Genomic DNA, 24,024 nt, shown 5'->3' on the forward strand with positions numbered 1-24,024 from the left:
AAATAAAGTATATATTTGGGTGCTTTTCTAAATTAGAGTCTGTATGAGGCAGGTTTTGCAACTTTTTTGTTTTAATACCATAACAGAAAGGCAAATGGGAGGTGCAGTGAGGACAATTGCTATCAGTCATGCAAACATTGAAGTGCTGTGATTCAACCAAAAGTCACAAAGCTGTAAGAAAGGACACCTCACTAGTTCTATTGCTTATAGGAGGACTTAACTTAAGAACCTTACTTTACAAAGTAGTTTTAACTAAGTACTGTCTGTGGACCATTTCTCTTTTGCGCTGAGTCAGGTGTCGCTGAGAAATAGCAGCACCTGAGCAGTAGAAGTTAGTAGCTTGAAGCTTATGGGACAAACATGAATTGCACGCCTAATCTTGTTCTTTCCTAGGCTTCAGTATGCCACTCGTCAAACTGTGCGATTTGACAATGCAGTTTTAAATGACATAGCACAAACAGTGCTGCAAGCTGTGTTTATCTGTAAGGCATCACTAGAACCCTAGCACAAATCCTAAGGCAAATCAGGCTGCTAGCAAAACATTTGAGTGTTAGACAGCTAACCCCTAGGATTTCTTCATGGAAACGCCTAGGAATTCTCAACTATAAAGCTTTTTTACTTAACCTGGAGAATCTGTGCAGAATACTCTCCATCACATCATGATGGCTCTCCAGCAGAATAAAAACAATCCACCAGTGTCTACCTAGGATATTACAGCAAGAACGGCAGCTTATTGTGCTGATGCTTTGTCCGACAATCCTCAGCCTCTGCTCGGCCCCCCCCCCCCCCCCCCCCCCCCCAAATACAGTGCTGGCTAGGAAGTGGCTTGAGAAAATTACTGCATTATTACAGCAATCTATCTCATGTTCTCTCCAGTCTCAAACAGCAATTCAGGTGTTGGCAGTTTCTGATTGGGTGACACTGGTTGATAATTAAATCATAGTACTGAAGGGAGATTCTGGCTCCTTCTGTGGAAGAACTTAATTGACATTGCACTGTTTATCATTTTTTATAACCTGGTAGTTTAAGCATTTTAATAAGTTCTACATGGAATATCTTGCCTCCAGGGAAGGGCAGTAAGAGCTCTATGCCTCTGCACCATCTCTTACTTTCTTTAAGCAGTAGTTTTTGTACTCCAGTGTTTTGTGCATGCTTATCATGACACAGTTGTGATTGTGAGGAAGCATCAGAGACAGAGCAGTCTGGCATTTTTTTTTTGTTTAATTACTCTGGTTAGCAGATGAACTAGCCCAGTTCTGGGAGGCTGTTCTTAGTGCTGCAGTTTATACTCGTGGAGGAAGCTTGTAGAACCCCCATTTGTTGGGTTTCTCCTAAGCCTTCCTGCTTGTCACTGAAATCAACTCCTACCTTGGTTCCAGGCTTTACTTCTGTATAGCAGTATGATTTGGATTATATTTTCAGCTAATATTTTTTGTAACCATAGTGGAGTACTATGTTGCTTTGGTAATATCTTTAAGATGTGAAAAGTATAATGTTTTTAAGGCTATCTGAAGTTCCTAGCTGCATTTCCTAAGCGATGAAGCCTGTCATTTAGAGTATATTAAATTTCAATTCCTACAATAGCATTTTTACTTCATTTTGGCATCTTTCTAAAACAAATATGATTGTTATTTTGCTGTGTTCACCTATGGAGCTGACCAGGAAGTATGAATATGATTTTGAATATGTCAGCATGATTAGGGTAACCTTTAGTATGAGAGGTTAACGAGATTTTAAATTAAAATAAGTAGGAACAAAGGTTTTAGGAACTGCTTGACCAGAATGAGTAGTCACTGAAGAGGATCCTGCTAAGGAATGATTTCAGTTCTATTTTCTTCATGGATGTTGTCACTGTTTATCCTGTATTTGATAGAACGGTGCATGTACTTAATAAGGTCATGAGCTTCCCCAGATTTCTATTCTACAGCAAATCAAGATTCAGTGCTGGATGCCAATTTGAATCAAAAGGTTTTTGAAATTGCACAAAATAGTTAAATATCCTTCTTTCTTTTACTAATCTTACGTATTTTTAATGAGAGCCCACCACCCGTCAGTATGTCTAGCAGTTAATTTCTGAGGAAAAACTATAATTTGTTTTTTTTCCTGTATTAAATTTTTAATGGACAGATATAGTTTGTTTTTTTTTTTAAATTATCATCAAAGTTTGCCTGTCATCCATACTAATACATGCACTGCTGCGGTCGCCTGGGTGAACAACAGCTACGCTGAAGCCATCTACAGCCCTGCAGTGGAATAGATACTCTTCTTTTATCGTGTCCTTGGTTATAAATTTGTCCTACCAGAGGCCTCCTTGGTGATCGTCAGAAGGCTGGGCTAAGAGCTTAACAGGCTATGCAGATGACAACAACAACAAAAACCAGAAAAATATATTTTACATATTCTCTGTGTAAATAGTTTTAATATATTTCCTTTTATTCCTAATTTTGGCTTAAAATGTACAAGTGGCTTGCATTTCTCACACAAAATCTTCTGGGAAAGGAGTTGTTTTTTTTTTTTTTTTTAAAAACTCTCCACCCATTTCTCGGATGTCTTTCTGTCTCTCTTTCTTTAAAAAGACAGAATAGAGAATGCTCTGAGTACTCAGAGGGAGAAAAAGAAACCTACCCTTAGGAAAGAAGCTGTAGCAAAGCTAAGCTCACATTTCCTAAGACTGTCAATGCTGCTTCTGGCTCGGTATCCATGGAAACCTGCTCTCCCATCGTGCTGCAGGAATTAATTGAAGATCCCAACCCACTTGCTCAGGGAATCACTGTGATATTAACTCACGTCAGGTTGGCTTTATTATCTCAGATTCTCGCTTCCTTGTTTCATATCAGAACAAAAGGTTGAATTTGTTTTCACTAAGTTAAATTAAAAAAAAGCGAAAGAAAAAGGCAGTCTAACTCTTTCCTTCTCAAAACTAGGGCACAACAGAGAGAAGCTACATCTCAGCAAACAGCGATTTCAAAAGCTGCTTGGCCTGAATGTTGACAACGGGAGACGGCTCACAGCGAGGAGCGCTCTGCACAAAACTCCTTCCCCCTCCGCGTACGCAGTGCTGCTTTTCACCGATGCCACTCGCTGGTACTGGCTCGGAGCAGTGCTGACCACCTCTCAGGACCAGGGCGCACCCCCTTCTCCTCCTGCCCTGGGATGCAGTGCGCGAAGCTTCAAAGAAAAGAAGCCAAAAGGGACTTTTGCAAGAGAACATCATTTCCAGACTTCTCTGTGAAGGCTTTTCATGAATTACAAACATTAGCATGTCATGTTCCCAAGGGCTCTGCTCCTGGATCACCCATCTCTGGGCATCTACCCCTGCACTTACTTTCTCCCTGCCTTTATTTCCTGCTTAATTCCCTAATTGCTCTCTCCTCCGCCTCCTTCATTTCCCCCTGGCCTCCAAATCATCTTTTACTCCCCACCTTTTGTTCTGCTCGGACATTGATTTTCTGTTTTCATCTTTTGGATACTTTGCATTTAGCAGCTGGTCCTTTTGTAACCATGACAACTATATCATGATGTCAGCAAAGGGTCTCACTGCTACCTGAGGAACTGCGTCTCATTAAATGCCAGTGATGCCACTGGAGCTGAAGTTTAGCATCCTGTACACAAGGGTGGAGTTTTGTTTGGAGTCTTCCGAATCATCAGGAAAAGGCAGTTTGTCACATTAACTGGGATCCTTCAGCAAGCTGCCTTTCTCTGCCTCCAGTTCATGTTACTGAGATATGATCCCTTACCCAGATGTGGACTGTTTGAGGAGCATTATCACAAGAAAGATGGCAAGAATGCTATCACAAACTAGTCAGAGAGTCCATGAGTTAGACCCAGGAAATTATGCCTGCTCTGTTACAACATCCGAACCACTGGCAGCTTATGAGACGAAACGGACAGGCCTCAAGCCATACGCCTTTGTGCTGCAAAAGCTGCATATATTTGTTATAAAATAGTTTTGAATTCATGTGCATTTTGAGAGCTAAGCAACAATTTTTTTCTCTGACTGTAAATGAAGGCAGGAGAAAAGTGAAAATAACTTTTTGAACTGACTTAGTGACAATCAAAGCCATATTTGACAAAGACTCGCGAGGAAGAAGAAATACCATAGCTCGGTGAAAGGCTGTACTGGGCACGTTCACTTGTACCGTGTCTCTCTCTGCAGCTAAGCCATGCACCTGCCTATCCAGAACACAGCCGGCTCAAAAAACAGACTCTGCTTCAAAGAATGCTCCCGCTGATGCTGTATCATGTTCAAATACCAGGATAATGGTAGTTTCCCTACAGGGGAAGGAGAAAAGGGGCAAGGAGGGGGACAGAACCTGCAGATACCTACCAGTCAGTGTGCAAGGAGAAGCTACAGGAACGTGCACATGCAAATGTATATGCAAGAGAGAAACCGCAAACATTTAACAGTGGATTAGTCCACTGATGAATATGCAAATAGAAGATTGCAGATATCGCAGAGGGGAGGAGGAGAGAGGGGAGAAGATGCAGGTACTGTAACTACGTGAAGGCACTGCTCATTGGTGAGAGCATGAGAGGTATATAACCTCTCCAGTAAGGCTACATGCGAAACATTTCACAAGAGTGAGAATCCGGATGATTTACATTGATATTTGTTTTTTCTTTATATCTGTGTGTTTTATTCTATATGTTTATTATTTTGGTGTGATATTCACCTCTAGATGGAAGGCTAAGACTCCAGCAGAACAGCGTGCATTTTTCTACCCAACTGCATTTCAACTGTAGCAGAGTAGACTATTATCTTAACGCTCACTTTATGACTAATACGGAAATAATCTATCAAATTTATATAGCAATATTTCTGCTTTTCCTGAGGCATTTCACATAAGCCAGTGTTTGGAGTCTTAGGCTATGGCTTCCTTATGACAGAGTGCGACTAGTTTCATTTTATTTATTGCTGCATTTTGCTTTAAATTTGCTGTTCTTCATTGCAAGCAAAAAGCAAGTTGCTGGTAATTTAGATTAATCTTTTTAGATTCAGGCTAAAAAGCCTTTTATACTGTTGCATATTACAGGTCCAGCAGGTGCTCAAGAGGCTACAATATCTCACACTTCCTCAGAATTTGGAACAAGAGACTCCAGCAGGTAAATCACTAGACTAAAACAACACAGAGGCACACAACTTTCTACCCAGGTGGAAGAAGTTGCAGTTTGGTTTGTTCCCAAAATTCAGCTGCTACTGGGGCTCTTCTTACGCAGACTCTCTTTTACCTTTGCTAGTCTTATGAAAGCCTATCTGCATTTTCCCCTTAAAAATATACATCTTTATCTGTAGTGTCACTGAGAGACAAACATATATGGAGTGCACAGGCAGGCACGCACAAACAGCAGGAGCTTCATTCTTTAACACATGTGTATCATCACATGCTGGTTCAGAAGTGATACATTTGGACAAAAATGCAGGTACTACTACTAAAAACAGCTGAACTAGCAAGGAGCAGTGAACGTTTTTGAGTTCTCTCTGCTGTGAAAGTCCACAGACCTACTGCAATCAATCAGGCTTGCTGACTACGTCTGTTCCTCTCAGAGGATGAATAGCAAGAACCTCGCTTGTCTCAAGACAGCGGCTTTGTTCCACGAACATTGTGATTGTAATTGTTATCTTACTAGCTCACAAGGATCAGTATTTGTAATGGAAAATAACTTTTCCCTTCTAGCTGAAGTTAGAAATTACATGTTGTGTTACATTGTTACTTACCACCCAGTTTGGGGTCTCCACCCGGGGCCTGACTGCTCTTCAGCGGCAGAGACACCCAGGCTGCAATTCCCGAGCGCCAGGCTCTTCAGACATTCAGGGATCCAAATATTGGCAGAGATAGGAGTTAGCCAAGTATACATTCAAAGGAAAAGTGAAATTAGTAGGTAAGTACCTACACCCTCCAGCAAAGTTGGATCTTTTCCATGTGCCTCTTCTACCACCGTAAAAACCCCAACCCCCTCATATTTCCTCTTTATCCTCACGTCATTAAAGAGCATCAGGTGCTGTGCATTGAAAGTCCTTGGATTAAGTAACAGCTCAGTGAAAACACCTGCTTTACGTTCAGCTGCAGTAAAAACCCCAGACATTTTACGCGAACAAAGTGCTGTCAGGAACTATAACAGAATATATACAAAATCAGCACACAGCCTCTCATGTATTTCTTCACTCAGTTCAGGCTACTTAGACTTCAGAAAGGACATAAAAAGGGAGGGGCTAGAGAATATGATTTGATGTGAGCTTCGAATGAAAGGGGAACATGATGAAGTAATGAGGCAACAAGTTTAAAACAAATACGAGAAAGCTCTTTTCTGTAGTAGTATTTATGCAATGGAACTCACTGCCAGATGACGCTGCACAGGCCATAAATATAAAATGATTAAAAAATGGATTACACAAACTAATATAGATCTATTGGTGGCTACCAAACATAATATCAAAATGCAGCCTCTGGCTCAGGAATCATCTAATGGTACACTGTATAGTGGTGGGCGGGAGAATGAAAAATCACTGTGTACTTGACTCCGTTATATATTATCAGCACTACTATAGGAAAGTCAGAGCCAAGGAATAGATGGGTTAAAGAGACCTGATCTGGCAGTTCTCATGGCAAAGTTCACTATAAGCACAGAAATAGTCTCATGAGATTAAAAATAAATACATATTTATACATACATATTTAAAAAAAAAAAGACTTGCATTTACAAAAGGCACAATTAAGATGTAACAAGCAATTTAAAAAAGAGTATTACAAGAGGCAAATAAGAGGGCTAAATATACCATCTCCGAGAATATAAGAGTAGGAACACTGTGAAACTAAAAGGAAATACATTTTTGCACAGTACCTAACCCGTGGAACGCTCATAAAACACCACACGGACATACACTCAGCAGATGCAGAAAACATTGGGCACTACATCTGATTAACAACACCTTTCAACTTGGATTTCTTTTAAAGAGAGATTCTTCCCCCACCCCCCAATCACTGTTCCTTTATGGCATAAATCAAATTGCTAATTACCTGGATTTAAACAGAAACACCGTGACCCAGGTTAACATTATTAACCTCCTGCAATTATCCGCCCTCAATCACTTAGTCCCATTAGAGATATGAACCTGAAATGGCTGGACCACAGATCTGAGCTAGTTCAGTAGTTCTGCACCTGGGCTTTGTGGAGAGGGTTTGAAGTTTGCCATATGAACTACTGGAAATAGAAATTCTGTGTATTTACAGATCAACGTCTAAGTTTAATCAGTAGTATTGGGGGGGAGGGGTCAAGAAGAAGCAAAAAAGACACTCCTGCTCCATTATCATAGAAATTTCAAACCAGTATCTTCAGATCTGAAATGCCAATGGGAAATTCTTGTTGTTACTACATAGTACATGTAGCGCTCCGTCTTGCTCTCCATGAGCAGTTACGCTTGTACACAGATCCTGTACTGGCATACATACTCCCTTCTTCTACATCTATTTGCCTTTCTTTGTTGTCCTTAAGAAAACAAAACTGAGTACTATAAGCCAGTTGAAACTCAAGTGCTGTATTTACCTGTATTTATCTAATAGATCAGATAACATTATCAGTGAGGTCCCTTCTGGCCTTCAAATCTTTTATAAACAATCTTTATCCTTTAGACTGCATCCTCCTTTTTTTTTTTTTTTTTTTTTTTTTTTTTTTTGCCCCTCTGGGCTTTCTTTCTTTGCTTCTCTGCAACCTTTTAGCAGCTTCCACTGCTAATCAGATCAGCAACAACTTCCACTACTAGCTAGACGCACCAGTTAATAACTCGCTTTTGCTTGGAAATGTTTTGGTACTGCAAGGTATAACACAATAGCTCTACAAAAACTAAATAAATTTCCTCTATATCACTGCTGAGAGCTTTTTCCCCTCTTAAGCTTACTTCTCTTTACATTTGCAATGTTGCAAGTGAAAAATTCCTACACAAAGGGGAGCAACAGGTGAAAAGGGATAGGAGAAGTGATAATTCCTGGGTCACTAATCTAGTGACCAAAACCTAAATGTCAATGTTGTTAAATCTTGTTTCTTCCTTGCTTTGGCAAATGAAGTGCTATTCTGATGGGCATTTCTTAGTCCTATACTTTCAAATTCCTTTTTCTGAAGAATCAAACATTGAGTATTTTCATTATTTTTCACAGGTTTTAATAAGAAACACCGTGACCTACAGGGGAGAAAGGACCCAAGCTGATGGAGAATCCCCAAAGAGCATCAGCAAGAACGCTGCTGATTTTCTTCTGCTTGTAAACAAGCTTTCATCGCAAAAGAACTTCGGCAAAAGTCACTGAAGTGAGAAAAATCACATTTTCCAGTCTATGAAGCATAACATGTCTGTTTTTGTTTATGCAGCTTTCCTGAAGGGCATCTTAATTAGAGTTTAATGCATTGTTGGGGGGAAGGAGGGGAGGTCTTTTGGACGGGAAGTCAGTTCTTGAGAAGAGAAATTTCCACTAATAAAGGGAATAGCACAACCCTTAAAAAAAAGAAAAGCCAGAGCAGCTCAGCGCTGGTTTCTTATAATGTTTTGTTTGGGATAATACCACAATTAATTGGGATAATCCAATGAAGTTCATTAAAATTCAGATAATTCCTTAGATTTCTCCACAAAGTAAGGCTAGGATACTAGGAGTGTTTCAGAATATATGTGCTAGTATTTTCCTTCTTTCTTCAAACTGAAAAGTTTGCTCTCGTGCATCCTTTCACAGAGTAAACAGTGATCATGAAACACCTGGCTGAACATCAGCAGTCTCCGTTTCATGCTTTCTTGTTGAGAATATACGTGAACTACAGGGTTTAGAGGATATGGAAATGCATTGATATTCAGCAATTGACACTGTGGAAACGCAACACCTTTTTCATCCCCTACTATAGGGAAACAGTCAGACCTTGACCCTGCCGTTTCAGTTATTTCTATGCCACTGCCAGTTTTAATTTGACAAAGTTCTGTCTAGCAAAGATCCAGTCAACCTGTATAAAAGAGAATAACACAGTGCAAGAATACAATCAACCAAAAACAATGTCACAATTCATGGGAAACAGAAATATTTTCCTATCTTCTTAAAACATTCATAAATATCTTCAGCAATGGTTTCATATATTTAATTAAATGTGACATTTAACCAGTATTTATTGTCTAGTTGTTTTCCCTGCAAATCTTTAAAATATACCTGTCTTTGTTTTTGCACTTGGCAATGTAAATACTTGTTATCTCCAGCTAATTTCTCAGAACCAAACAACAGTTATGCTATGTTACTTTGGCTATGCTACATAGCTAGCGCTATGCTACTTTCAAACACAGCTGCTCTGAGTTAGACTCGAATCAGTAGTAGTCCCCAGTGCTACTGTTAGTTTCTTGAGGCAGTCAGTATCTTCTGGTTTGAGCATGTTCAAATTCTCACATATTTTCCTTTGAAAAAAAAAAACTTACTAAATATTTCCAAAAGCTATTTCTCGCTAATCAGATAAGTTTCACTTTACATTCAGTATGGTTGAATGAAGTTAATTCTAAGGGATTGACACATAAGGTTTCACATAAGCTTTCCAGCCTCCTCAGATACCAATATATTACTTTCAGAGAGCACATGACTTCCAAATTAATCTGTTACCAGCTTCGGATAATCTACAGAGAAGACCAGATGCAACATCTGTCTCCAACATATAATGATGTGGATATCATTGCCTAGTGCTAAATTTTTAAGCTGTACAGAAAGAGTTCAGGTCTATACCTCTTAGTAGTGGATATGATAATACTCAGTGCTGTACTAGATTAAAATGAGGCTTAACCTTTAAAAAAAAAATGACATTTTCCCCATTTTATAGGTAAAAGTCACAATATGGACCGGACACATGAAAGACACAGTATGGACAAATGGACTGCTTATGTTTGCCCTGAAAGTTTTAAATTAATTTTGCCATTTTTTTCAGTATGTAGAAAACAGACAGGGAAAAAGAAATTCTTCTTTCTCATTAATGCTGGCTCTTGTTCAAGCTTACCTTCGACACTAGAGTCTGCCTGTGTCATATATCAATAAAACAGAGCTGTTTTGCACTTTCTTCTTTAAGATCTACATGGCAAATAATTGGTTTAAAAAGGTCTCTCCTATTAATGTATGTTCTCCCTTTAAATTTGGAAGAAACTGAAACTGAGTCAAAGGTTCCTGGGTTTTTGATTCTGGAAGAGTAGCAAGGTGATGAGGCATTTCCACAAGGTAAACAGAAGAGGCTTTTGTGAACACCATTTCATGGGTCTTTTTTTCGTAGTTGTTGTCTTGTTCTCTTTCAAAAGTCAAAATCAAGGAAAAATATTATTTTCTGAGTATGAGCCCATTGTCTTACCTCCCCCCCGCCCCCCCCAAACTGCAATACAAGTAGCATAGTTTAACACTATGTAAGAACCAAGCGAAAGCCAGAAGATCCTGGCTGTCTCACTGGGGCGCAAAGAGCTCCAGATATCAAAGCAACAATGAAATTGTGGCTATGCAGCCTGGAAAGCAAGCAGTAAAGAGATTAACATTTGACCAAAGTTAGGTTTGGGCTTTTTTTGCCATGGTAAATAAGATCCAGATAATTCTGCCCTTGGCCACAGCAAATACAAAGCTAGCGAAAGGAAGGTTCAAGGCACTGCAACTATAGAATAATCTGTTACACAGTAAGTCTTTCTCATGCTTGTGATGAGCAAATTGTTGTCTGCGGCAAGAACAGTTCATAGCATAACACACTGTAGCTGTAGCTACACTGCATCAAAACTATCCTGAATATTTTTCACCTTAGTTAATATTGTGCTATTTTGGGTTCCTGGGGGGCTGTGGGATAGAAAACATTAATTTTTGCCCTCTACAAGAGCCATCAGAAAATGATCAGGCTGATGCCCCTGGTGGTGATCTCACTTTTTCTTTTTCCTCTCCAGACTTGCTCTTGTTTTACACCAAGAATGTGTTGGGGCAAATGGGAGGTTACCTATTTCTGGAGCACTAAATACACATCAGGCCTGGTCTATGGCCTACTGTGGGGTTGTGGCAGCAATATAATGTTACTCCTAGAATTCTTGTGAACTGCAGGGCTGGGCAGGAGGAAGAGTTGTTGTTTCTGGGATTTTCTTTTGCTATATTATTTACTGTAATATTTTACCTTTGAATAATCATGTATGCCATATGATAAATCAAAAATTAATTGAAATCTGATGAACTTCTCACAATTTTACATGTTTTGCAGCAATGAATTCCACAAGATCACAGTTACAATTTTAAAACATCCTCTATATTTGCAAAAACTTAATCTTTTCCTCTATCAAAAGAGCAAAAATAGTTTTTTTCTTGTTCCCACAGCAAGCCCAAGGAATTCATTTTCATATTATATAAGAGTTTAACAATATCTCCCTTTGTACTTTTAAGTAGTAGCACAGGATGTAATACAATGTGGCTGTATCACACTCACTGTGGTAACCTTCACATTTGCATTTCCTGCCTATTATTTTTAGCTGTGCAACTTTAACAGTACCTTCACTTTTTTTTCCATTACATTCAATAACATCTTAACTACTTTGAAAAATAAATGTTATAAACATTTTAGTTAGTTGATCACCTGTCCTGCTTCTCAGCAGGTTACTGTTCCTGAATGTGTATTATTTCCCTTTCATTAGTTTAAGATTGATCTGCTTACTGTACCAAAAGTTCCAAAATAAAGCATAAATCTTCAAAAGAAAATCTGGAGGCAAAAATGACTTAAGAATACTAAAAGGGAAAACAATCTTTAAGTCTACAGGAAGTTAAAAATCACCATCTCTGCAGAGAAAAACTCCTAGAGTGGTTAGAAGAATGGTGGACTTCTGGGTTTTACTGACTCCAGCTTTTACAAGCTGAGGGAAGGAGCAGTTTGTAATGCAACTAAAACACAGTACAGACAAGTCGTCAGCAGCATGGTTTTCCCTCCCTGCCATCCAACACTGAAACAGCCCAAATCTGGATTGTATCCTTATCTCAATCTTGGGTTTGCTTTCGCTCTTCCACTGCTGAGCGGCAAGAGCTTTTATTCCAAGCAGAGCAAAAATTCTAGAAGAAACCTGACCGAAAGTGAGAGCTCATTGCAGCTTCCTGATTAATATGCCAGGAGGTCTGTGTGACATTTCTATGGAATGTCTCTGTGCTCTTGGGACTTGATGATTCAGTGCAGAGCTGCTTGGAATTTCTACAAAACTTCAGCCCTCCACACTTCTCAAATGGCTTCCTTTTACCAGCCTGTCAAGCTAAACTAAAAATAATTACTTTGGGTGCAATAACACAGGGAAGGATGGAAATTTCACAGCACAGCATGTTAGGCAGCTCACTAGAAAGAGGAAACTCTGCATTTTCAAAATCAGTTTGAAGTGCCTCTCCCATGTTTAATTCTTTCTTTTTTCTGCAGTCAAAAAGAAAAAAAATGCCAAGGTTTATGTTGCAACTTTTATATATTTTAGAGAGTAATAATCAAGTTAAAGGAGTATGCGATTAAGAGCTCTGTAAGGTCAGTTTGATTAAATTTATTCCTTGCTTGTCATAGTCCCATGAAAGAGCAGAGCCTGATACAAGAGCTGTATTTAGAACAGGCAAGTAACTAGCAAAACAGACGTACGAAAGAACTGGAAGTCTCATTAGTTAGTATTATAACACAGAATAATTTCAGACGCTGCAGGGTTTGAAGACCAACTTTAGACAACTATGACAAAGTAAATGCTGTTCAATGGAAAAGATCCCTTTCAAGAAAACTTAATGCCTCATCTCATCCCTCAAAGGCAGAAACTGTCCCCACACACCCACAGACTAAATAGGTACTAATCTCTGTGTCCTGTATATGAATAAGTGATTCTGCTACAAGCCATCCTTCAAACCACAGCAAAATAGACCGGGGCAAAGATAAAAGAAATCACAGGATCTACTGGTAAGCTGCAGTCAAGGACCTTAGAAAAGTTTTCCCCATATGAGCTATTTATTTTTAAAAAGCAGTTATAAACATATTTACAAAAGTAACTAGAGTGGGGGAGCCAAAGCCCTCTGCATTCAACCCAAAGGAAATGAGAACAGAAAGTGACAGAGCTCACTGCAGGAGAGAGGCCAGCAGCACCCTCACAGACACTGAGGAAGACACAGCATTGACTTCAAAGCTTTAGTCACAATATAGGCACCTACTGCATAAAAGAAAATGATTTCTGGGAATACTGGGTTGTATATATCTTAGATATGACATAAAATTATATACTTTAAGATCCCTCATGCACAATTTCAGAAGGAAAGGAACACAGCAGTACTTAATTTTATTAAGGACTTTTACCATGTTTAATTATACTCCAGAAAATCAAAAATCTGGATATAACACTTACGTTGAGAAAGACCTACAAAGACAACAGAAATGTTATTGAAAAGGAGCCGAGTATAATATTTGAAAACCTGATATGCTTCAGAGAGTCATTAGTGAGTCATAGATTAAATTCACAAACAATGTAAGTTAAGATTCATTATAAATGCTGTTGAATATAGAGAGGAAAGCCAAAGAATCTACTGCATTCATCTAACAGCCAAATTCTTTTTGATTTCAAGGGTACAGGATCATACCATTAGAATGTTAAAGGGCAATCAGGGTAAGAAATGAATGTAAAAAAAGGGAAAAAAAAAAAATCAACCTGAGGACTATTATTCCAAGAAGAAATAACGTCTTTATTCATCTGGAGAAAGAAACTAGGAAATAAGATACATGGAGAAGTAAGATCCTGTTAGATCAATATTAGGTATGTATAATGGCAGTAAGAAAATATCGCTGTATGTGATTTTTATTTGCATAATCTCACCTGCGGGAGAAGGTCATTCCTCTTTTAAGGAGTCTATGGTCATTACTGTACATTTCTACACAAAAAAGGATTCAGAAACCAAAGGATTCTGAGTGTATTTTAAGCAAAGAGATGTAAGGAACTAGGTGTGTAAAGTTTAGTAAAATAGCATCTTCTATATCCAAAAACCCATCGGAGGTGCACAGCTGCCCAGCAAAAATAATTTGTAGGATAGCAAGGCTCTATAGGAATGATGGTGTCAAGCTAAGGCTAAATGAATAATTTAAATTAAACAATGCATTCATATTATTTTGAGCAGTTCTAAACAGATTAAGATTTTCCATACTTCATCATTTCTGATAGCTTGTGCTTAATATCTTCCTCTGAGTTGCTCCTTCAGGGTGGGTATTTTCTTCTACCATAGGAGTGTGCCACACTGTGAACAGTGACCTCATTCAACTGATATTTGTTCCTCTTAGTCACTTGCTTGGTTGCACCTACATGATGATTGGTAATGTTTTCTTTCCCTGCTTCTGGCTTTTGCCCTCTTGCTGCATGAGGAGCCAAAAAATTACCATAAATCCTGGCTCAGGAGCTAACTCATCTTCTGAAAAGAATCTGAACTAGTTTGGTGGGACTGTTTCGCCTACCTTACTGCTAAAACCTATATTGAATAAATTCTGTATAAATCGATTAAGGTTATGATTGCTTTTTTCAGAAAGCTGAGTATGGGCAGCATTTGCAGTATCTTTCACTATGATGATGGTAGAAGCTCCATAGCAACAGCATGTTTGCATTCCATTACTCCTGTGCTGTCACCTATCAGGAGAACTGATTTGAAATGGATTTGATATATATGATCACAGGCATTTAGTTTGCCTGCTTTCTTGGGAGTTTAGAGTAACAATATTTTTTTGGTATGAAGGACCTGGAAGTTTTGGCCTCTACACCTATAATACACTAATATACAAACACCTGCAAGAGCTGCTTGGAAAGTTTAAACAGACATTCCCCGAAAAATTTCTTCTTTTTTTTTTGTAGAGCCCTTGATCCCAGCCACCCCGCTTTTTTTAATATGTACCCATTTCAAAAGGGTCTTTGCCCACTTAACACCTTTCAAGCAAAGCTCTACACAAAGGACACAGAAGCGAATCAAAACAAATTGGAAAAAGCAGTCAAATGCCTGGGCTATATTATATGAAATAGAAAAATTCGTACACATTTTAAGGCTAAAAATGGAACCCTGGATATACCATTATATCCTTGATATTACCACTGTTAGCCAGTGGACTAAGAGGCTCTAAAATGAAACTATTTCATTGATCTTTGCCTGTGGCATGGTCCAGCAGAAAGGCCTAGTTTCACATGTCAGACCAAAGGCAGAACCAAAAAATAGATTGTTTAGTCACTTCACTGCTTTGTATCCCCATTTTCCCTTTGATCCCTCTCTTACTTAACCAGATGATTTTATGATTTCGAAACAATTCTAATGGTTTCTAGATGCTATGAAGAACACAGATTGTCCCCTTTCCAAAAGGTAGGGAAGAGTGTGCCAGCCCAGGAGAGGTATTTGTACCCTCATTACACAGGAAATCGGGCTGATGAGGAGGAAAAGCGGAGGAAAAGCGGAGGAAAAGCGGAGGAAAAGCGGAGGAAAAGCGGAGGAAAAGCGGAGGAAAAGCGGAGGAAAAGCGGAGGAAAAGCGGAGGAAAAGCGGAGGAAAAGCGGAGGAAAAGCGGAGGAAAAGCGGAGGAAAAGCGGAGGAAAAGCGGAGGAAAAGCGGAGGAAAAGCGGAGGAAAAGCGGAGGAAAAGCGGAGGAAAAGCGGAGGAAAAGCGGAGGAAAAGCGGAGGAAAAGCGGAGGAAAAGAAAACTGCAGTGGGTCTACATCGTAAACCAGAACCAATGCTCCTGACCAGATAATAATCTCTGGGAGCCAAAAGGATCAACTCCGCTGCTGTGCTAGCGGACTGAGATGTTTGCTGATCATCTCTAGCCCAGTACCTTCAAACTCCCAAGTTCAGTACTGCTTTACACTTGAGCCTGCTAGCCCAGGAGGAAAAGAGGTTGAAATTCAAGTGTGCCAGTGTTCTAACAAATACAGCAGTAGGGACGTGGCTCCAAGTCCAAATCCGTGCAACTCTAATTGCTTCTCTAATCACGTCGCATAAGACAAGTGTTGTTGTGCTATATTTGAGTGTACAATAAATACCTGAATATAGACTTGTCCCCTGGGAAAAGTGGGGACATAAAATGTAACAGACATGCAGAGAGCAAAATAACTGTATAATAATTTTGCATATGCCCAGGAACACAGACAAACATCTTCTATTTACTACATACACGTCTCAGCCTCTCATTGCTGGGCGTGGGAAAGTCATCTATGAGCTGGCTGAAACAGAAGCACCAGCAAACCCGCCTCCTTCATGAGGACATCCATGGAGGTGGAACACCAGCAGGTCTGACATTCATAGCATTGTCAGTGAAAACCAACAGAAAGGTGGCAGGGAGAGAAAGGCTATACCTACACAAGAGTCCCAAAGAAAAGCTACAGTCGAAAAGAACAAGCCAGACTGAATTTCAAAGCCAGAAAGGATTACAACTCAATCAAAAACAGAGACAGTCTGTTACTGCTGTCAGTAAGTTCCATCTGCAGGACACAGTCCATCAGCTCGAGACCCTGCACTACCCAAAACACCGAGTACAGAGTTGTCAGAATATGGTTACTGAATTCCTCTCTTATCCCTATCACCACCCCTGTGAGCCCTGACTACTCACTAGCAGGGCTGTTGGAGGACCAACTATTGATAACCACAAGACAATTCTTTCCACCGCTCTATTTGCTCTGTTAATATCACATTCTCTCCGAGCCTCTCTGTGCCTGTTGTCTCTATAACACAGGTATTTTAGTAATCAATTGAGTTCTTGCTACCTGTCCTGCAGAACTGCAATTATTTCCTCATCGGTCTAGACAGCTAGAATACCTAAGCATGAAATATTGATGTTGACTAACATGCACCCAAAACCATACAGTCACTGCTCTCCAACACTGTGCATGTAAATTCTTTATACCCTCCCTTCCCCCCAGAAGTTATTTGCAGTTACAATTTAGGTCTCTTAGATGAGTAACAGTAATGGTACTCGATTCTATTGTGATCTGTACCTGCAGGAACGAAAGGGCAACCTAAGGATACACTAAAAATCTTATCCAGATTGCTTATTTGCACATCGCTTGGGCGTTCCATCCTGAGACACGTCAAATACACTTCTATGTGTTTTGAATTCAGGTTCTCAGTTAACAGCTGGGAATTGGCCACAACCTAATTATTGAGAGGAAACAAAGCCTGGACAAACGATTCTTAAAAGTGATCTTGATTTTTAGATGGCAGACACAGTAGGGCTTCGCATTACTTTTCATCTCTTTAAACAACAGCGGAGAGGGGGAAAGGCAGAAGACTGTAAAACACAAAAGGAAAATATAAAATAATACAGGTTCACAGCTTGAAAAGATAACAAAACAGCAGCCTTTTCAAGAAAAATAGTCACAGCTATCAATAAGGAACTAGAGGAAAGAGAGGAAAATTATGTAAACTCAATAGCAAAGAACAAAAAAGTCATACCTGCAACTAAGCCAATTCTAACAACACATGGAGATTTCAGTTTGAATAATCTGAGGAATTTACCTGTAAAAATACACTGGAAGTAAAAGCTGAATAAATAACTTCTATAAGCCAAAAAAAAAAAAAAAAAACCATCAATAGCTAAGCCTCTATCAAAGCAGCATTTGCTTAGAGATGCCACCATATCCTACAACCCCATTATGCTTGGGGGACCACTTTCAAAAGGGACACACACAAAAACAGTACATAATAACTGTAACATTCAAAATCCAATCCTTGGATGATGCGTTCTTGTCATGACTACAACAATTTTTAGCAAATTGATATAGCCTGAATTGACACAATATAATAAAAAGTTGTTCTGAATACTCTTTAACCCCAGCAAAGGCGCTGTATTTACAGGCTCAGGCCCCTTATGTCAGGAAGGGGAACTTGGCTGGGAAGGTGCTTCTGCCAGAAATGTCAAAGGAAGAAAAAGAACAAGGAAAAAAAAAAGGAGGGGCAGGGGGAGGGAGACAGAGGGAGAGAGAGGGCGAGGGAGGGAGAGGGAGAAGGGAATTGAGGATTAGCTGCCACCCTGTGGCATGAAGGCATATCTGCACTGTAGAAGCCTTCTGTATCATACTCGAGGAGAAATAGGAGAGAAACAAGAGGTCCTTTCAAATAGGAAAACATAAACCCGGGAGCAAAAGAGCAAGATATCAAAGAAATGATATAGCACTTCCTTTAATGGGTCTTCACAAAAGAGAATGTAAAAGGATACTTTGAAAGCGTCTGAGTAACAAACCAAGCACAACGTGAGATTAGGATGCCTTGGGGTTCCTACATTTAAAACACTAAGCTGCAGCAAGTGGCCAAACCTTTATGACTACCAAAAAGCAATGAGAGCAACCCCTCTCTCCCCCAGTCATTGAACTCCACCAGGCTTCAGAGCATGGCTAAAAAGCTGCCAGTGTCAGGAAGAGACTTCTCCAATGCGTGTGTTAATTCCACGTTGCCCGCTGTTTATCATTATGGACTGAGTAGCATCAAAGGCAGCAGATTGGACTAGCTGAACCAGTTCAGTCTGGGCTGACAATTTCTCTGTCTTGCCCTTTTCTGAGGTAATGGCCTTAGAGCACTGCAATTGCTCCACTGATCAGTATTACAGTATTCCTGTGTCAAATACGGAACGGTAACAAGAGTTGGCTTTTACGTGAAGTTTAGAGTCTGTGTAATTCAAGATATTCACTACCTTAAATTAGCAAATTATAGCAGCAAAGAGATAGCCTTCTGCAATTTCCATTCTGTTCCCCAGATTCCCAATAGGGCCTAGGAAAAATAGAAAGCTTAGAAAACTCTGTAGTTGAGCTTTGGCTAAATTCATATCCCGCACACTCCCCTGTAAAAGGAACACTGAGTGCAGCTCGTATAGAGACTTTTCATTTGCTCTATGCTGGTTTAGTCTTGAGGCCCCATTCCCACCTCCTTCTAGGATCTTCTTTAGATCTTAGGCCTCTGGATTTCTTGTTAATATCACTCTAAATCATTACTAAGAAGTTTTTCCTGTAATGCAGTACATGCTCCTGGGTTCTCAACTGCTTCAGGGCAAAGCACGCCGTGCAGTTAAGATTTAGCACCTGCATGTAAGTTCAACGTTGTTCATTTAACTGTTTGATCATATGGTGGAAAATAACACATCAACAGAAACGCATCAAATTTTTGTTAAAGCCTGACAGTAAAGAGCTTCTGACCCTCTTCCAAACTCTCTTGCTCTTTCCTACAGGAACCTCCTTGTACATCTTGAACCTTTTTTTTTTTTTGTCCATAAATTTTCATCTGTGATGGTCCCACATGAGAGGCCTCCTCCTTCTCAACATCACAAAGAATCTCAGACTGTCCCTCTGTGTGCCTACTAGGATTCCCATATATTTTGGGATGCAAAGTCAATCAATCATGTGCCTCCTGCTGCTTACTGAAAAATGCAGCTAGAGGAAAGAATGTGTCCTAACGATTGGGCGGGGGGGGGGGGGAGGGAAAAACAGTCAAGACTGACATTAGCACCTAAAATTGTACAACTTCACGATCAGATTGTTTGGAGTAACTGTCACAACAAAACCCAAGTTTTAGTGACACCAAAGTCAGGATCTGCAATACCAGATGAAGTTCTCTGGAAAGCCTGTGTCTCTCTGGCCCTAAAAATCTGAACTGTTAATGCAAGCACCTTAGTTTTCACCACAATAATAAATTCACTGGCCAGCTGAGCAATCAGAAGGTATCTAAGTCCCACCCCATGACCAGATCATAAGGCCACATTCCTCCAGTGGGACAGGTGATAGCGCGAAGTTCCTCAGCCAAAAAAACGTTCCCTTCAGAAAAGTCCAGAGGAAACCAGCTGCAGCCCTCTGACTCCATAGCAGTCACAGCTCTCTTCTGAGGACGCACCAAAACTTCCTGGGGAATTCCTACTTAAAAGCCAGCTCTCATACCCTGCCTCAAATTCACGCTTTCATTCTAGGCTATGAGTTTATGTCACTGGTACATTCCCAATGCATCACCACTTCATTCAGATTATTGCTATCCACTCTGCAACAAAAGATCATTACATAATTGAACTCAGATTCAAAGTTTCATTTTCTCAACCCCTAATGAAGCCAATGGGAATTAGGCACAAAATCCACTAATAGGAATGTCTGGCATATTCCCTTTCCCTTCCAAAATAACTTCAGTGAAGCAAACTCTTGTTTTTCTTCCCAAAAAAGCACGAGGCACCTCCCTTGCCCTTGCTGGATTTTAATAACCCTAGGTACTGTCTGCCTTATTTTCCTCATCTGGAGATTATTCTACCTCTTGGGGGCCCGAGTCTCCCAATAGATACGTTCTAGGAAAGCCTGCATACTTCCTGCCCCTCTGATCCATCCGAAGAAGTTGTGTTCTCAACACCTTTCTCCCGTCCATTCCCCCAGAAGTTATTTCAGCAACTGGTATAAAAAAAAATGTTGTGCATTAAGTGTTTTTTGTTCAGGACAGTACAGAGCTCTCTTCAGCACAAGACTGGATTTTTGGAGACACTCCCTCATCCCACAGCTTGCATCAAGAATTTTCATATTTCTTTAACAGAAAGTGGTTTAGGAAGAAAATTGGGTTTGAGGAGTAGCACATCTCGTACATGAGCTGTAAAGGCAATTTAAAATGCCAGTGCCAACAAAACAGAGTTTGCAACTCCTACCTCTGTAATAAACTATCTACTCACAGAGCATGAGACTTATCATGGCAGTGCTGAGATTAAGCCACTTGAGTCATTACAGACCACTCCAAGAAAACTTTGCAAGTAAACACTGAGTCACTAATTAACTTCCAGCTGACAACAAGGTGTCACTAAGACAGTGTTGCCTAAACTACGCAAACAGAAATAGTTTTCTGAGTCCGAGTTCCTGAACTTTACTTTTCAATTTGACTGTGCGCAGAATAAGCAGACAGGGAGGAAGCCCACCTGAACAGGACACATTATTCCAGTTGCATCATTTGGAAATTAACTGTGGTCTGTAACTTTGGGGGGAGGGGGGGCAGAGGGGGGGCAGGTATAGTAATGTTATTTATTCTGTTTGCCTTCTAAGACATGGGGCAGTTAGAGAGTCAATACCTTAGTCAAAACTCCTATAGGAAATCAAGGATTTGGAATTTGATTTGAAACATCCTTCCATTAATAAAGGGCTAACAAATAATATATCTGAACCATGAACAGAAGTGTTCCTTCAGGAGCTACTCCACATCAGTGGATTAGCTCACACAAATAATTTAAAGTAGAGATAATCTCACTCTTTAAGTATCAAATTACTCATTATAGAAAAATCCCTTGTACCCATGTGATCCTACATGGTAAAAATAAATAAATAAAGTCAGTGTTTCTCCTGAAATACTTGCACACCGTTAATTAGGCTCGTGACTTAATAACAACAAACCACAGACATACCCCACAATCCTCCATCAGTTCTTCATAATGATAACTCTCTGCTGCCATGGTCACAAATTACCATAGTAACCATTAGATGCATCTGTATTTTTAGATTAAAATTGCTTCTATTTTCACATAATACAGATCCAATTGAAAGAAACTACCCATTCTTACCAGGAAATTCTATTGCTAATAATAAAATTCCAAAGACAAATTAGAGTAACACTGCTGAAGCACACATACACACAGAAACTGTGTAATTGCAAAAGGAAAATCACAAACATAGCTGTTTACACAGCTGCTTCCAAGACCATGGTCTCAGCAAACCTCACTGGAAAGTAGTTCAACTAAAAAGCCCAGCAAGCTCAAAAGACCTTTTCAGACAGGGGTTAACTGCAGTACTACGTCATGTTTCTCCATTAAAGCCCCATTTTTTTCGCTTGCTCTTTCTGAGCGGGATGGAACTTCATCCTCAAACATAGAGGATACCGACATTCAATCAGTCATAATTCAGCTAACACTGGACAGGTCTGCCCTCTCCAATTTTCAGTGATTGTATGTTGTACTTATACCCTCTGGTAGACAAAAAGCAATGCACAACTCAGTAGTTTACTGAGCAGCTTACTTTAGATCAGCACTGTGCTGAAAGAAACTTTATTACAAAACTGTGGAATCAAAGCCATGCATTGCTGCGAGGTCTCTAAGTTGGGCACTTCAAGGAAGGGCTTTCAGGCATCTTCAACTGGCTAAATCTGTCTCAACCTCTCCACGTTCTCATTGGGCTCTAATTCAACTAACCCTGTCTTCTCAGCACGCCTGAATTTAAATATGAATTCATGATCACATGTCAAAACACAAATTTCATTTATCTTTACGTTACATTCACAACAGTTGAGAAATAATACAACAAATGAGTCCAAATTGAGGAATCCATCAACTCAGTGCCTTCCCCAAAAGGCAGCAGCATGAATACAAAACTAGCTTTGAAAACTGGGTAATTTACCTCCTAACTTTACAAAGTCACCAAAAAAATTCAACTTGCTTTCTTTCTGGTAAGTCACTAAGCATTACCTAAAAAAAAAAAAAAAAAATTATGTACAAGGAAACTACACTTTGTTTTACAAATTAGGTAAGATAAAAGAACTATGTGAAGCAAGCGATTGCATAGGTTGTCCACCTGAGAGAACAAATACATCAGTGCCAAATTTGCCAGTTATCCTATTAACTGAATCCCCCTTTTTGTTGTTGTTTTCTTGATTATGAACAGAAGCAGACTTGTTTAATTTCCTTTTTTAATTCCTCAGTGTGGATTTTTGACATCTTTCTTCAAGGTTAGCTGTTACAGTTCTCTCAGTTGCATCTTCACACATCCATCTTTCCAGACTTCATCAGAAGACATAATCTTCTATGACTACACCCTCTTACTGAGATGGGGCAACCAGTATTAACTCAATATACCAATTAAGACTAGGCATTAGAGCACGGTGGGTGCTGACCTGCACACTGAACAGAAGTTGTCCTTAAAGCATTGCGTGCAGTGTTGCCTATACCCTGCTCCTGAAAGCTCTTACAGTCAGTTGGGGTAAGTGTAAATAGTTTAAAAAAACAAAACAAAACACTTTTTCAAATGAGTCCCCTCTGAGCTCCTTTGGTTGGGTTCCTCTGACATTCCATGCCATTTTACCCATTTTTGACATATCTGCTCTACTTTCATTGGGAATTTCTGAAAACTTACAAGCAGAAATTAATACTTACACTCTAATGGAACTTACACTCCAGTCTATTCAGGCTCTTAGGAATCAAGTGCATATGCACTTGAACATTACTCTAGGACACTTCCTAGAGAATATTACTCTAGGAAGAAAGGAGACATCTGGTAAAAACAGTGACTTCAGACGGCAAGGCACTGTTGAATGACTAACACCTTCTAGTGGGAATTTCAACCTTGGTTACAGAGGCTGCTGTACTACCTTTCATCCACTCCTGTTTTCTTTTTTTTAAGCTACTCATTTGTTAGGGAGTGTTCATTCAGTTCTTACAATCCTGACACACTTTTCTCACTAGAAAATTTTAATACTAGACTAAGATGTTCATATTTTAATCTCACTCCTCTCTCCTGAAATGTGCCATCTGTGTGGCAGAAATCCCATAGCACTCATTTATGCATTTCTGTTGTTTACTGCCACACACTGACACCACACACACATTACACTCATCAATTCTGCTACATAGTGAGGCTAAAAACCTTGTAGAAATTATCACTAAACGAGACAAACTACTACACAAAAAAAGTGTTTTTTACTCTCTTCTTAGGAAGAGTTTTCAATACATTCTAACATACACCTACTGCGAGCCACAGGGGCATTACCAACTAAGCTCCAAGAAAAAAAAGAGGAGTTAATACCTTCCGCTCCCTGACAGTGCAGGGATGCTCCACACCCATCTCCTGCATTGCAGTAAAACGTTTTGTTCAAAAGCTGAAAAACAGGCAGAAGGCTTTAATTTTACCTACTGTTACCAAAGAAATAAAAGTTTTTAGGCAGTTTCCATCTGGCCAAATAGCTAGGAAAAAGGTGGCTGTACAAACGTCGAAATTGCCTGTCGCAGCTGAATCAGTGTAATGTAGATATCTATAGCTGACTCATCTGCAGAGAACTGTCAGGCTGA

The 24,024-nt window shown here is 39.7% G+C and overlaps 1 long non-coding RNA gene across 1 annotated transcript; it reads left to right on the plus strand.

Annotated features, from left to right (window-relative positions):
* Nucleotides 1–821: 821 nt before the first annotated feature.
* Nucleotides 822–17,557, plus strand: LOC138069079 (uncharacterized). The gene is made up of 2 exons (XR_011143871.1): nucleotides 822–4,488; nucleotides 5,034–17,557. It is a non-coding gene; the product is annotated as an uncharacterized lncRNA (long non-coding RNA).
* Nucleotides 17,558–24,024: the final 6,467 nt, after the last annotated feature.

The sequence above is a fragment of the Struthio camelus genome, chromosome 13 (assembly GCF_040807025.1).
Source record: "Struthio camelus isolate bStrCam1 chromosome 13, bStrCam1.hap1, whole genome shotgun sequence".
Taxonomy (NCBI): Eukaryota; Metazoa; Chordata; class Aves; order Struthioniformes; family Struthionidae; genus Struthio; species Struthio camelus.